General features: G+C 44.0%; 1 protein-coding gene across 1 annotated transcript in view; it reads right to left on the bottom strand.

Moving 5' to 3' along the window:
• Nucleotides 1-14,615, bottom strand: part of VILL (villin like) — a 68,976-nt gene extending 54,361 nt beyond the window's left edge. The window contains exon 1 of the mRNA XM_083376980.1: nucleotides 14,482-14,615. The gene's annotated coding sequence lies outside the window, so the exon portion shown is untranslated. The remainder of the gene's footprint in view (nucleotides 1-14,481) is intronic.
• Between the last annotated feature and the right edge of the window lie 433 nt (nucleotides 14,616-15,048).

Below are 15,048 nucleotides of genomic sequence, written 5' to 3'. Positions count from 1 at the left end.
TTCTGTCATCTATTCTTTTCTTCCGCTCCACCGTGGTAACTTTTTATTGTACATACCAAACCTCAAAACTAAACAATTCCTACGTTTTCTCTCCGTCTTCCTGAAAATTGACATTTGCAATAAATCCTTCCAGTTGTACCCTTTTCTGATGTTTCAGTTCAAGGGTTTCAAATATCAGGAAAGGCTGCTGATGAAATCCATCTGGACATCATCACAAGATGTGCCCTCCCGTTATAGGTGTGAAAACACAGGTGGATCTCTAGCACGTAGCCTAAATCTAGAACGCTAAAGTCCTTGCATGCTGTGGGGTTTGCAAGGGGGCGGGGCAGGAAAGAGATTAAAATACAGGTACAGGTCATCCTCAACCTACGAACACAACTGAGCCCAAAGTTTCTGTGTCATAGTTCCGACAGATGAAACTCTTCAAAGAACTTTGAGGTATTGTGTACCTTAAAGAATTTTTATTAGAGAAGCATCGGCACTAACACTATTGAAGCCAAAATCTGAGTTCCCCTCCCCTGAGCACATAGTATGAAAGGACAATTCCCTCCTCCAATTAACAGTCGTAAATCACATTCCCCAATTAGTTTGAAATGCATGCTTCCCCTCCAGCTCTCCAGCCCACCAATTCTTTATCATCTCTTATTTCAATAACCTTTGTTCTCATACTAGGTTCAGTATTGTTATGTCTAGCTAAACTCTCATGCACATGCCTCCCCCAGCATCATCTAACTCTAACTCTAAAAGCAAAAGCAAAAGAAGAAAATGGCTGCATCTCCATCTGTTGTCAATGCAAAAATATCCGATGTTAGCAGCGTTGACATTCTGTTGTTAAGTGAGAAATTAGAGTAAGTTTTGCCCCATTTTTGCCATTGTTGTTAAGTGAATCCTTGCAGTTGTTAAGTTAGTATCATGGTTGTCAAGTGAACCTGGATTCCCCATTGACTTCGCTTGTCAGAAGGTTGCAAAAGTGGATCACGTGACTTTGGGACACTGCAACCGTCATAAATACGAACCAGTTTGCCCGGTGTCTGAATTTTGATCACATGACCATGGGGATGCTGCAAAGGTCATAACTGTGAAAAGCGGCCCTAAGACACGTTTTTCAGTGCCGTTGTAACTCTGAATGGTCACTAAACAAACTGTTGTAAGCTGAGGACTAGTAGTAGTCCTCAACTTGCTAAAAAATAATGTAATATAGAAAATAAGGCAATTGCCTGTCTATACTGTCGCCCTGCCTATTTAACTTATATGCAGAGCACATCATGAGAAAGGCAGGGCTAGATGAATCAAAAGTTGGAATTAAAATTGCCGGAAGAAATATCAACAACCTAAGATACGCAGATGATACCACTCTAATGGCAGAAAGTGAAGAAGAACTAAAGAGCCTCTTGTTGCGGGTGAAGGAGGAGAGTGCAAAACTTGGGTTGAAACTTAACATTAAGAAAACCAAGATCATGGCATCCGGCCCTCTCAATTCCTGGCAAATAGATGGGGAAGAAATGGAGGTAGTGACAGATTTTGTTTTCCTGGGCTCCAAGATCACTGCAGATGGGGACTGTAGCCAAGAAATTAAAAGACGCTTGCTCCTGGGAAGGAAAGCCATGGCAAATCTAGACAGCACACTAAAAAGCAGAGACATCACCCTGTCAACAAAAGTGCGTATAGTCAAGGCTGTGGTCTTCCCAGTTGCAATGTATGGCAGTGAAAGGTGGACCATAAGAAAGGCTGAGCGCCAAAGAATTGAGGCCTTTGAACTGTGGTGCTGGAGAAGACTCCTGCGAGTCCCTTGGACTGCAAGGCGATCCAACCGGTCAGTCCTAGAGGAGATCAACCCTGACTGCTCTTTAGAAGGCCAGATCCTGAACTTGAATCTCAAATACTTTGGCCACCTAATGAGAAGGAAGGACTCACTGGAGAAGAGCCTCATGCTGGGAAAGACTGAGGGCAAGAGAAGAAAGGGATGACAGAGAAGGAGGTGGCTGGATGGAGTCATTGAAGCAGTAGGCGTGAGCTTAAATGGACTCCAGAAGATGGTAGAGGACAGGAAGGCCTGGAGGAACATTGTCCATGGGGTCGCGATGGGTCGGACACGACTTCGCAACTAACAACAACAACAACAACAATTTCCAAAGCTGGAGAAGAAGAGAAGATAAAAAACTGCCAACAACATTATACATATTCTGTTTTTCTGAGAAAAATGTTGCTTTTCCCTAAGCACCAGGAAAAAGAAATGTTAAGTCAAGGCAGCTGGTTTTGGTACATTTAAAACAGGCAATTACTACCAAACAAAGGGCTAAAATAGGAACCTATTTGATGTCCCACCTCATGATTCCATTTGGCACCCAGTCTGCTCAAATAACTAACTTCTAATTATTTTTAGACAAAACTATATTTTTACAGAGACACACAGTCGTTTTCGGAATTAAAGTTCTTGGCCAAAGTGACCAAGAGCAATAATCATGTCCAGTTGAATGACTTCAGAACTTTTGTGCATCTGGGGATGAGGCCACTTGGTCTTTTCTTGATATCAAAACTATCCAGCATCCCTCACGGATCAGAACTGGTCATCTGGACAAGATCAGAAAATAGATGATCAAGAACCAGTTTGGTCTACTGGTTAAGGCAGCAGGTTGGAAAAGCAAGTGACGGTGGGTTCAAGTTGCACCTTAGACATGAAAGCCAGCTGGGTGACTTTGGGCCAATCACCAGGAGACGGTGAGTTCTAGTCCTGCCTTAGACATGAAAGCCGGCTGCATGACTTTGGGCCAATCACCAGGAGAGGGTGAGTTCTAGTTCCGCCTTAGGCATGAAAGCCAGCTAGGTGACTTTCGGCCAGTCATCAGGAGGCAGTGAGTTCTAGTCCTGCCATAGGCATGAAAAAAATCAGCTAGGTGACCTTGGGCCAGTCCCTCTCTCTCAGCCCAAATCTACCTCACAGGGTTGTTGTGAGGAAAATAGAGGAAGGAAGGCTCAGTGTATATTCGCATGAAAGCCAGCTGGGTGACTTTTTTTTTTTAATTCCATTTATATCCCGCCCTTCTCCGAAGACTCAGGGCGGCTTACAAGCTTAGCAGTAGCCTTCATTCTATGTATATGCCTGCTTATTAGGGCTTTCACACACACCCCAAGAGGCATTATTACAAAGTCAGCTTATTGCCCCCAACAATCTGGGTCCTCATTTTACCTACCTGGGAAGGATGGAAGGCTGAGTCAACCTTGAGCCTGGTGGGACTCGAACCTGCACTAATTGCAGGCAGCTGGTGTTACTTAAGGAGGCATTAGCCCACTGCTCCACCAAGGCTCTTGGGTTCAAGTTGCACCTTAGACATGAAAGCCAGCTGGGTGACTTTGGCCCCATCACCAGGAGACAGAGAGTTCTAGTTCTGCCTTAAGCAGGAAAGCCAGCTGGGTGACTTTGGGCCACTCACCAGGAAATGGTGAGTTCTAGTCCTGCCTTAAAAAGGGACGTGGTGGCTCAGTGGGTTAGGACGCTGAGCTTGTCGACCAGAAGATCGGCAGTTTGGCGGGTCGAATCCCGAGTGCCGCGTAGCAGAGTGAGCGCCTGTTACTCTTCCCAGCTTCTGCCAACCTAGCAGTTCGAAAGCACGTAAAAATGCAAGTGGAAAAATAGGGACCACTCCGGTGGGAAGGTAACAACGTTCCGGGCACCTTTGGCGTCTAGTCATGGTGGCCACATGACCACGGAGACGTCCTCGGACAAGCGCTGGCTCTTCGGCTTTGAAACGGAGATGAGCACCGGCCCCTAGAGTCAGAAACGACTAGCACGCATGTGCGGGGGAACCTTTACCTTTACCTTTAGTCCTGCCTTAGACATAAAAGCCACCTGGGCCAATCACTCTGTCTGAGTCCAACCTACCTCACAGGGATGTTGTGGGGAAAATAGGAGAAAGGAGGTTTATTGGATGTGTTTGCCACCTTGAGTTATTTGTAAAAATAACAATGGTGGGATATAAATTAACACATAAAGAAAACAAATAAAAAGTGCATCAGAAGAGCCCCTTAGAAAGGAAATCTGATTTGGATTCTTGCAGAAAGGAGGCAAGAAGGGATAAGCTGAACCATGAGTTGACCAGATTAATTTAGAGGAAGAGGCAATAAAATTTGGTTCTGAGGCTAATCTTCAACAACCAGAGAAAAATTAAGGCTGAGCGGTTTAGGCATCAGCAGGCCCCTTCACTTATTTATCACCGATGCTTCTATTTCTCCTAATTTATTTATTTGCTCGATTTACACCCACGTCGGAAGCCATTATGATGTCAGCCTTCATTCACAAAAATAACGTTCAGTTTCCCAAATGGAGAACACTTATTTATTTGTTAATTTACTATTCCAATGTATATAACTGCCCATCTTTTACATAAGACTCCGGGCAGCTTATCAACAATTAAAACAATTATTAAACAACCACAAACTCCCCCCCCCCACTATTTCACCACAATTTTAAAAACAAGAAAAAACTAATATCAAAAGCATGTCAAAAACCAGCAGAAAAAAGTCATAAAACTGATAGCTGAGGTAATCCGGTCTAATAGTACAGCCACTGTGCTGGTTTTGCTACGTTTCCTGGCTACTCACTGACAAAAGCAGGTTTTCAGGGTCTTAAGATATTCCTTGTCTCAAGGAGAATCATCAATTCTGTCTGGAGGAATTCATCCACACATGCTGGCTGGGGAATTCTGGGAATTCAGATCCATTCATGCTGGCTAGGCAATTCTGGGAGTTGAAGTCCACGCGTACTGGGGAATTCTGGGAGTTGAAGTCCACGCATACTGGAGAATTCTGGGAATTGAAGTCCACGCATACTGGGGAATTCTGGGAATTGAAGTCCACGCATACTGGGGAATTCTGGGAGTTGAAGTCCACACATACTGGAGAATTCTGGGAGTTGAAGTCCACACATACTGGGGAATTCTGGGAGTTGAAATCCACGCATACTGGGGAATTTTGGGAGTTGAAGTCCACGCATACTGGGGAATCCTGGGAGTTGAAATCCACGCATACTGGGGAATTTTGGGAGTTGAAGTCCATGCATACTGGGGAATTCTGGGAGTTGAAGTCCACACATACTGGGGAATTCTGGGAGTTGAAGTTCACGCATACTGGGGAATTCTGGGAGTTGAAGTCCATGCATACTGGGGAATTCTGGGAGTTGAAATCCACGCATACTGGGGAATTTTGGGAGTTGAAGTCCACGCATACTGGGGAATCCTGGGAGTTGAAATCCACGCATACTGGGGAAATTATAGGAGTTGAAGTCCATGCATACTGGGGAATTCTGGGAGTTGAAGTCCACACATATTGGGGAATTCTGGAAGTTGAAGTCCACGGATACTGGGGAATTCTGGAAGTTGAAGTCCACGCATACTGGGGAATTCTGGAAATTGAAGTCCACGCATACTGGGGAATTCTGGGAGTTGAAGTCCACGCATACTGGGGAATTCTGGGAATTGAAGTCCACACATATTGGAGAATTCTGGGAGTTGAATTTCATGCATACTGGAGAATTCTGGTAGTTGAAGTTCACCCATACTGGGGAATTTTGGGAGTTGAAGTCCATGCATACTGGAGAATTCTGGGAGTTGAAGTCCACCCATACTGGGGAATTCTGGGAATTGAAGTTCATGCATACTGGGGAATTCTGGGAGTTGAAGTTCATGCATACTGAGGAATTGTGGAAGTTGAAGTCCACCCATGCTGGATGGGAAATTCTGGAAATTCATGTCCACTCCTGCTGGCTCGGGAATTCTAGGCGTTAAAGTCCACACATCTCTTAAATTTGTCATAAAAGAAAACATCAGTCCTTCTCTTTTCTGGATAGGAAAACACTGGATTCTCTTAAAAAGGCCAAAGAGGTTGGTTTGGCAAAGCTGAAAGCTATGCTTTTCCCAATAGCTTGGAATTATCCCAGGGATGTGGAAGGACCAGCTCAAACAACAGCACACTAATTTTGATACTGACAGGTGCTGGTTCTTACCTATAAAGCCCTACATGGCTTAGGTCCGGAATACTTGCAGGCCCGTCTGCTCCCAGGAATGACTGCCCATCGCCCTGTGCGCTCACACAGAGAGGGTCTCCTTAGGGTGCCGTCGGCCAGACAATGTCGACTGGCAACCCCCAGGGGGAGGGCCTTCTCTGTGGGAGCGCCAGCGCTGTGGAATCAACTCCCCTTGGAGCTCCGGATGGCCCCGGATCTCCGTTCCTTTCGTCGTGACCTTAAAACATGGCTTTTTCAACAGGCCGACCTGGACTGATGGAAGGGAGGTTTTCTTAATTTTGTTTTATTGTGTTTTTAATTGGACTACTTATGGGATAATTTGATTTAATACCTTTTAATGTTTGTATTTTGTGTTTTTATCGTTGTTAGCCGCCCTGAGTCCTTTGGGAGATAGGGCGGCATACAAATCCCATAAATAAATAAATAAATAAATAAATAAATAAATAAATAAATAAATAATAAATAAATAAATAAATAAATAAATAAATAGATAAATAGATAGATAAATAGATAAATAGATAAATAGATAAATAGATAAATAGATAAATCAATCAATCAATCTCCAAGCTGGGATATTCTGGGAATAGATCCACACCTCTTCGAGGTGCTTCAAGGAAACACTGGTCTACAAGGTCAAAATTCAAACCAACAATGATTTTCAGAATAGGATTGCAGCTTTTGTATCAGAGGTCTGGGTGTGCCTTTTTTAATTTAACTGTAACATTAACAATAACAGAGTTGGAAGGGAGCCTGGAGGTCATCTAGTCCACTCTGCTGCTTTCAGAAAAATGGCTGTCCAATCACCTCTTAAAAACCTCCAATGAGGTTTAGCAAGGAAGAGGGGGTCAAGCTATTCTCCAAAGCACCGGATGGGAATTCTTTCAGAGAGAAACAATCTAGAACTAAGGAGAAATTTCATGACTGTTAGAACAATTAACCAGTGGAACTCCTTGTCTCCAGAAGCTGTGAATGCTCCAACACTGGAGGTTTTTAAGAAGAGACTGGGTCCTCGTCTCCTCCCTAAATGAGAAGTTTAAACAGAAAAACACAATCTACTTTTTTGGGCGGGGGAAATTTTGTGTGAAAATTCTTTTTTTTTAATGTTTAATGTTTTTTTTCTGCTATTGTATTCTAAGTCTGCATGGATCTGTTTTAACTGTCAGCTCTTTTGATAGGCAACTGCATAGGAAGTGGCAGCTATAAATACCACATTGGGATAATAATATCAAGAGTAATAATAGTTAAACACTGGCACCACATCCGCGTATCGAGGCAGGAAATAAATAGGAATCCAAGTGGAGGGCTTACAATATGTTCGCCATAATTAAAAGCTCTCCAAAATTCACCCCCCCCAAAACAAACACACACCTCTACAAGAAATGTAAGGCACGGGGTGTGGCTGAAAGGAAAAGAAAAGGTGATTATTGTGGCTTTGCTGAAATGCCAACCTCTTGAGGAAAACTTCGCCTTGAGACACAAAACTGGTTTTTTGCTTCATTGGTTCCAGACATTCACCTTTCTCTCTTTTTCAGGCAGGAACCAGAAAACTCCAAATCAGGGGAGGGACAAAAAAAAGTCAAAATGGCAGGCGAGTTTAACGAAAAGAAGGACCAGGAGAGATATGATGGAAATATTCCAGTATTTGGGGGGCTGCCACAAAGAAGGGGGGGTCAACCTATTCAGCACCAGGAGAAGAAGCAATGGATGGAAACTAGTCAAGGAGAGAAGCAACCTAGAACTAAGGAGAAACTTCCTGACAGTGAGAACAATTAACCAGTGGAACTACCGGCCTCCAGAAGCGGTGAATGCTCCAACACTGGAAGTTTTTAAGAAGAGACTGGACGGCCATTTGTCCGAAATGGTATAGGGTTTCCTGCCTGAGCAGGGGGTTGGACTAGATGACCTCCAAGGTCCCTTCCAACTCTGTTATTCTGTTACTCGTGTTATTTGGTTTTTTTATGCACATCACACATGATGTGCATCACGTATCAAAAATGTGAAGAGCATTGATCACTTTGGTGTGGCTGCTAAATTGCCTTTTTTTAACCACATCCTATGATCATAGCGAAACCGCGCCCACCCCATTGCCGGCAATGGCAAAAAGGTCACGATACGTCACGAGTCATGACATGTCACGTGACGTTGCGAGTTTGACACCCGTGGTGTAGAGGTCTCTTAAGAAAGTTTGTTGTAGGAAGCCAGTTTGGTGTAGTCGTGGTTAAAGGGCTGGTCTAGAAACCAGGAGATAGTGAGTTCTAAGTCCTGCCTCTGGCATGAAAATTGGCTAGGTGACTTTGGGCCAATCACCAAGAGACTCTGAGTTCTAGTCCCGCCTTCGGCATGAAAGCCAGCTGGGTGTTTTTGGGCCAATCATCAGGTGACAGTGAGTTCTAGTCCCGCCTTAAGCACAAAGGTTGGGCCAGTCTCTTGGCCCAACCCACCTCACAGGGTTGTTGTTGTTGTGTGGAAAATAAGAAGAGGAAGGAGCATTAGATATGTTCACCATCTTGAGTTATTTCTTTAAAAAAAAAGGCAGGATAAAACAAACCAACCCAGGTCTATATCATTTCCCCAAATGTAATCTTTAGGGACGAAGGGGTATCACAAATTGGAGCTGCAACGATATGATTTATTCTCTTCTTTTATTTGGCTTCTCTGTTTAGCATTTGCAACTTTAAAAAAAATAATATAACAGTGCTGACAAATAAGTGGCTGAATACCTTTTCTTTTATGCTGAATCACTTGATCACTCACTGCAAAAATAAATACTTCAGAGGTTACCAAACCGCAGTGATTGAAAGGCCCTCCATTAATAAATAACTTGTCTATGTAACTCCAAATGTTCTCAGAATTCATCAAGGGCCTGTCAAGTTTTTGGATAAGGAACAATCCTTCAAAATTATGAATTCAAAGTACGAATAAGGAAAAGGGAGATATACACCTTTGACCGACACACGTGATGAAAAATCTGTGACGTAGGGTTAGAAAGCCTTAGTAGTTAAAGATCAGAAGCAAAATTTGAATCAGAAATGGGACTATAGACTTTTCTTTACCCAGAAGTGTTGGACTACAGAACCTATAAGCTCTTGCCCACATGACGTGATGTAAACTGTAGTTGAAGTCATCTGAAGAAGGATAATTTAGAAAGAAGATACGTAATTTTAAATGCTGTGTTTCTCAGCTCTGGAAAGTTTTAAGATGGGTGGACTTCAACTCCCAGAATCCTCCAGCCAGCCATGTTGAGAACTGTCCTGAGATTTCTCAGCTTTGGCAGGTTTAAGATGAGTGGCTGGCTGAGGAATTCTGGGAGTTGAAGTCCACCCATGTTAAGCCTGCCAAAGTAGAGAAACACTGGATTAAAGGATCCTTCCTGGTGGGCATCTTTCAGTTCTTCAGGACCCGTAACTAGGAAACTTTACTGAAAGTTTCTAGCAAGGCCTCTTCCTGGAGTTAAGACCAGGAAACTGGGAGCAATCGTTTTTAACCAAGCAAGAAAAATTCAGCTGGGTCTGGCCAGCACCAGCCAAAACAGGCCAGATCAGCCATTGCAAATAACTTCCCTCTGGCAGAATAATACCAAAGCCAGATTTCACTCTTGAGAATCTGGGCCTCTGCTTGTTAGATGTGATGGAAATGCTGGTTAAGAGTTGTCACAAGCTAATTCCATAAAAATGGTGCACCACAACAGCCCCTCATTTCATCCCTATTCCTGCTTCAACGTCGGTCAGGAAAAAAAAACAATGCTGTGGGATTTTAGCATTACAAAAAAAAAGATGTTGAGACTTTGAGAAAAGTGCAGAGAAGAGCAACTAAGGTGATTAAAGGCCTGGAGACTAAAACAAATGAAGAACGGCTGCAGGACTTGGGTTTGGCTAATCTGGAGCAAAGAAGGACTTAGGGTGACACGATAGCGGTCTTCCAGTATTTCAGAGGCTGCCACAAAGAGGAGGGGTCAATTTATTTTCCAAAACACCAAAAGGCATAACAAGAAACTAAATTGGATGGAAACGAATCAAGTAGAGAAGCAACTATTTGTCTGGAATGGTATAGTTTCTCTTGCCTGAACGGAGGGGTGGACTAGAAGACCACCAAGGTCCCTTCTAGCTCTATTCTGATTTATTGGACCAGGAAAGGTGGTGTCTTTGGTGTGAGGCATTGCTTACAAAGACGTGAAGAACCAGAGAGAGAGAGAGAGAAAGAGAAGGAGAAGGCTGCAGTGAGCAGTTTCATTCACCAAGGATGAAAGTCGGGGACTATCGGAGGGCTGCAGAGAAAGACTTCTGAAGGAAGACCACAAAGATTGTAGAAGACTCTGCCGGGAAAATGCCGACCTTAGAGATGGTTACATCGCTGAAATATTGACATACGCTACAAGACCCTGATGGAGGATCAGAGTAGAAGCAAGATATATGAAACAGGAGACGTCCCAAAAGAGAGGGATACTATAAGGCCTAATACACTTTGGATATTCCCACTGTAGGAAGCAGAGGATTTGAGGTGTTGGGAATACTGTGCGATAGATAGCTGGGGCCCCTGAGTTATTTTACAACAAGCAAAGATGGGACAGGAATGAAAAATTAAGGTCCTTCCTTCTGGAGGGCAACTCTTAGGCTGCTGATCAGCTGAATCTCAGGAGTGGAGCAAGATGTGAAGACGAAAAAATGGAAGCCACCATAGAAGACCATCTAGGGCCTACCCGGTTCCGAGTGGCTCTTTCACTGTTTCAGCTTGCTGACCCCTGATCTAGGCCGTGGTTTGCAGGGCCAGAGTTTTCCCAGGCTTGATTTACGGCTCCTTCTAAATTGTGGGATGATAGAGAATGAGGTGGCTGGATGGAGTCCCTGAAGCAGTAGGCGTGAGCTTAAATGGAGTCCAGAAGATGGTGGAGGACAGGAAGGCCTGGAGGAACATTGTCCATGGGGTCACGATGGGTCGGACACGACTTCGCAGCTAACAACAACAAAGTGTGGGAAGTCAGGCCCTCCCCCAAGAGAAAGAAATATTTTTGGGAATATTAAAAGGCAGAATATATTTCCCCAAAGGAATAATGGAGAAGATTTTTTAAAAGGCAGAAACTTCTCCCACCCACCCACCCCCGCCGGTCCTCAGTCAGACAACTCAACAGAAACCAGCTTTAGAAATGCAGATGTAATAATCCATTCAGGAAGGTTGTAGCCTTCCAGCTAAAAACTGAAGAGATTAGGAAGACAAAGACCCTTAAAATGTACATACTCCACCCAAACTCTGACATAATAGGATTAACCCACGAATGCCAAAGGGGCACACTCACTCAGGTCAAGTACATGACACAGGAAATACAAAGCCTCAAACAGGAACAGGAAACAACCTCAAGAGTCCCCAAAGGTATAAAAGCCCACCACTCTGCTCCATTGTGGTCCGTTTTTTCCAGAACCAATTTTCTGTCTGGCTCTCCTCTCCAATAAACTACAACAGGGGTGTCAAATTCAATTTCATTGAGGGCCACATCAGCACTGCGGTTGCCCTCCAGGGGCCGGGTGGGTGTGGCCAGGGTGGGCGTGGCCTACTGGGTGGGCGTGGCTAGAGTGCATATGGCCTACTGGGTGGGCGTGGCCAGCTCTACATCGTTGGCATCAAGGGTGCCTATGGGGGCCTGGGCAGGAGTGGGACAGATCTGAGGGTCTCTGGCAGAAGGAGGGTCTCTGGGCCGGGGCCAAGGCAGTGGGGGCCGTTCCCTCACTGTTTCCAGGATGGCTTCGCAGGCCGCATGAAACCACTTCACGGGCCGGATCCGGCCCCCGGGCCTTGTGTTTGACATGTCTGAACTACAACCTTCTTTCTAAAGCAGTCTCCATGTTGTTTATTCCCAGCTTGGACTGTACCCTGATGAAGATTTTTCTTTCAACAAAACACATGCAAAAATATTCAACTAACCAAAAATATACCCTGGATCCTGATATGAGTCACACAAAGTTTCATCAGGGAATTTTCTGGTGATCAAAAAAAAAAAAAAAAGCAGAAGGCTTAGTTTACCAAGAGGTGCTCAGCTCAGCTCTGCCCTAAAGACATGACGGGAAAACTCAGCTCCATTTGCCTTCAGTCAATATTATCTTTAACAAAAAGACCTTTCGCTTTGTTAACAATAAATACACCTGACTTCCTTTTTTTAGCATAAAGCAGCTGTAGATCTCAGCTAGTGCTGGCTTAAATAGCAGTCTTCCAATATTTGAGGGGCTGCCACAAAAACAAGAGGGCCAACCTCTTCACCAAAGCCCCTGAAGGCAGGACAAGAAGCAACGGATGGAAACTAATCAAGGAGAGAAGCAACCTGGAATTAAGGAGAAATTTCCTGACAGTTAGGACAATTAACCAGTGGAACTGCTTGTCATCAGAATTTGTTTGTGGGTGCTCCATCACTGGAGTTTTTTAAGAAGAGACTGGACAGATGCTTGTCTGAAATGGTATAGGGTTTCCTGCCTGAGCAGGGGTTTGGACTAGATGACCTCCAAGGTCCCTTCCAAGTCTGTTATGATGATGATGATAAAGTTGGATGGGACCTTGGAGGCCATCCAGTCCAACCCCCTGCTCAGGCAGGAAACCCTGTACCATTTCAGACAAATGGCTGTCCAGTTTCTTCTTCAAAGCTTCCACTGTTGGAGCATTCACAGCTTCTGGAGGCAGGTTGTTCCACTGGTTAATTGTCCTCACCGTCAGGAAGTTTCTCCTTAGTTCTAGGTTGCTTCTCTCCTTGATTTTTGATTCTGTTTAATCAAGTACAGCTGTTCTGATGCTTTCCATATTTCCCAGCCACTGCTTACAATTTTCAATAATTTTGGGATCTCAGTGCCCCTTGGGGGTGCCGGACTGGGGAAAACTGATTCAGGAAATCACAAAGGTAAACTTGAGACTTTTCCTTATGAGGCTGATTTGCCTCTCAAGTGTTAATGTGATTTGTAAGGGAGAAACAGCTGCATCAAAAAAGCTGGTTGTAGATCTGCTAGAATTGCAGTTCTGCACTTAAACGATTTTCTGTGATTGGAAGATCCAAGAAAACTCAGCTGTAATACGCCGTTGGGCAATTAAGGAATAACAACAAAATTGAAACGAAGAACCATTCCTTCTCCTTTACATCTGAGATAAATAATCTTGCAGAACCTGAATCAAACTGAGCTCCTGCCACAAGTCAAAATGAGTCATTTGCATTGAATGAGACAAGAGATAAGGTGAAAGTCAGAGAAATTTTTACTGTATTCACCAGCAAAAAGCCCAATCTAGATTGTATCTATGCTGGGTTGGAAAAGCACCCCACCTCAAACCTTGTAAAAAACATTCCCCAAATACCAAAAAAGAAAAGCAAAAAGAAAGAAAAAGGAAGGAGGGAGGGAGGGAGGGAAGGAAGAAAGAAAAAGAAAGAAAGAAAGAAAGAAAGAAAGAAAGAAAGAAGAAAGAAAAAAGAAAGAAAAAAGAAAGAAAGAAAGAAAGAAAGAAAGAAAGAAAGAAAGAAAGAAAGAAAGAAAGAAAGAAAGAAAAAAATTAAATTTAGGTTTGCATATCATGATTAAATGGTTTGCATATCATGATTGGTGGACTTCAGTGGGCTAATGCCTCCTTAAGTAACACCAGCTGCCTGCAATTAGTGCAGGTTCGCATCCCACCAGGCTCAAGGTTGACTCAGCCTTCCATCCTTCCGAGGTAGGTAAAATGAGGACCCAGATTGTTGGGGGCAATTAAGCTGACTTTGTAATAATGCCGCTTGGGGGTGTGTGAAAGCCCTAATAAGCAGGCATATACATAGAATGAAGGCTACTGCTAAGCTTGTAAGCCGCCCTGAGTCTTCGGAGAAGGGCGGGATATAAATGGAATTAAAATAAATAAATAAAATAAATAAATAAAATAAATGAAACATACTCAGTTATTCAGTTAATCCAGCTGTCTGGGTTTGACAATAGGCTGAACCATCAGTGGAGCTCACTTCATACCCAACAGCTAACCACAAACCAGTCAACCCAATTTTCATTTTATTGCACTGTACAAATGCTTTGGAAGGCAATTTTGTCTCCTTCAAGCAAGAGACTATTTGCAAAATTAAAGGAAGCCCAACCATCCCTTCCCTTAGGAAGAGAAAAGGGGTTGCTTCCCCAATTCCAGTCGGAAACAGGAGCATTGCCTCCAGAAAACATGGCAATCCTAAATTCAACAGGAAAAGCCAGTTGTAAACAAACTGCATTTGTCCCATTTCAATTGCCTGGATAGCACAATGCATACACCCCCTTGGGGGGGGGAGAGGCTGTTAAAGTCCCCTAATTCCTGAGCCGAGCTACTTTTTTAAGAGAGAGAAAAGAGTGCAATTTTTCTCCCACGTAGCTGATGATCCGGGCACTTAAGCAAAATCAACCAATCAATCCCTAAATAAAGTCAAACCAAGTTAAGCTTTCTTCCTTGTCCAAAAAAAAAAAAAAAACGATCTAGGAAATTCAGCTTACTTTACAATCCAGACTGTTCTGTGCTTCTGTGAGGTCCTGCCTCCAGACCGCTGGGGAAGCTGCCTTTTGAGTTTCTGGCTGGCATCAGCTGCTGTGTAATCTTTGACAAAAGGGGCATGTCGCAGGGAAGGTGGTTGCTAACGTGGAAACCTCCCTTGACCAACCACACCCAGCTTTGCCAATGCAACTCACTGGAGAGTTAGACGAAGCAGCTGGAATGAGCTTGCCGTTGCCGGATTCGGCGCCTGTAGCAGGGGGTGAAAAGATTGAGCAACGTCTTCCCACGTATACCTGGAGGACCCGACTTGTCCGAACAGGCCAACCTGGAAGTGTGTCCAAACTGGGCCAGAGGGTCTGACTACAGGTAGTCCTCAACATATGACCACAACCGAGCCCATAATTTCTGTTGCTAAGTGAGACAGTTGTTAAGTGAGGTTTGCCCCATTTTACAACCTTCCTGGCCATCCTTGTTAAGGGAGTCACTGCGGTTGTTGGTAACACGGTTGTTAAGTGAATCTGGCTTCCCCGTTGACTTTGGTTCTGAGGAGGCAAGCTATTCTCCAAAGC

This window comes from Vipera ursinii, assembly GCF_947247035.1.
Source record: "Vipera ursinii genome assembly, chromosome: Z".
Taxonomy (NCBI): domain Eukaryota; kingdom Metazoa; phylum Chordata; class Lepidosauria; order Squamata; family Viperidae; genus Vipera; species Vipera ursinii.
Note: the sequence above shows the minus strand (reverse complement) of the source record. Positions and strands in the feature narration are given on the sequence as shown.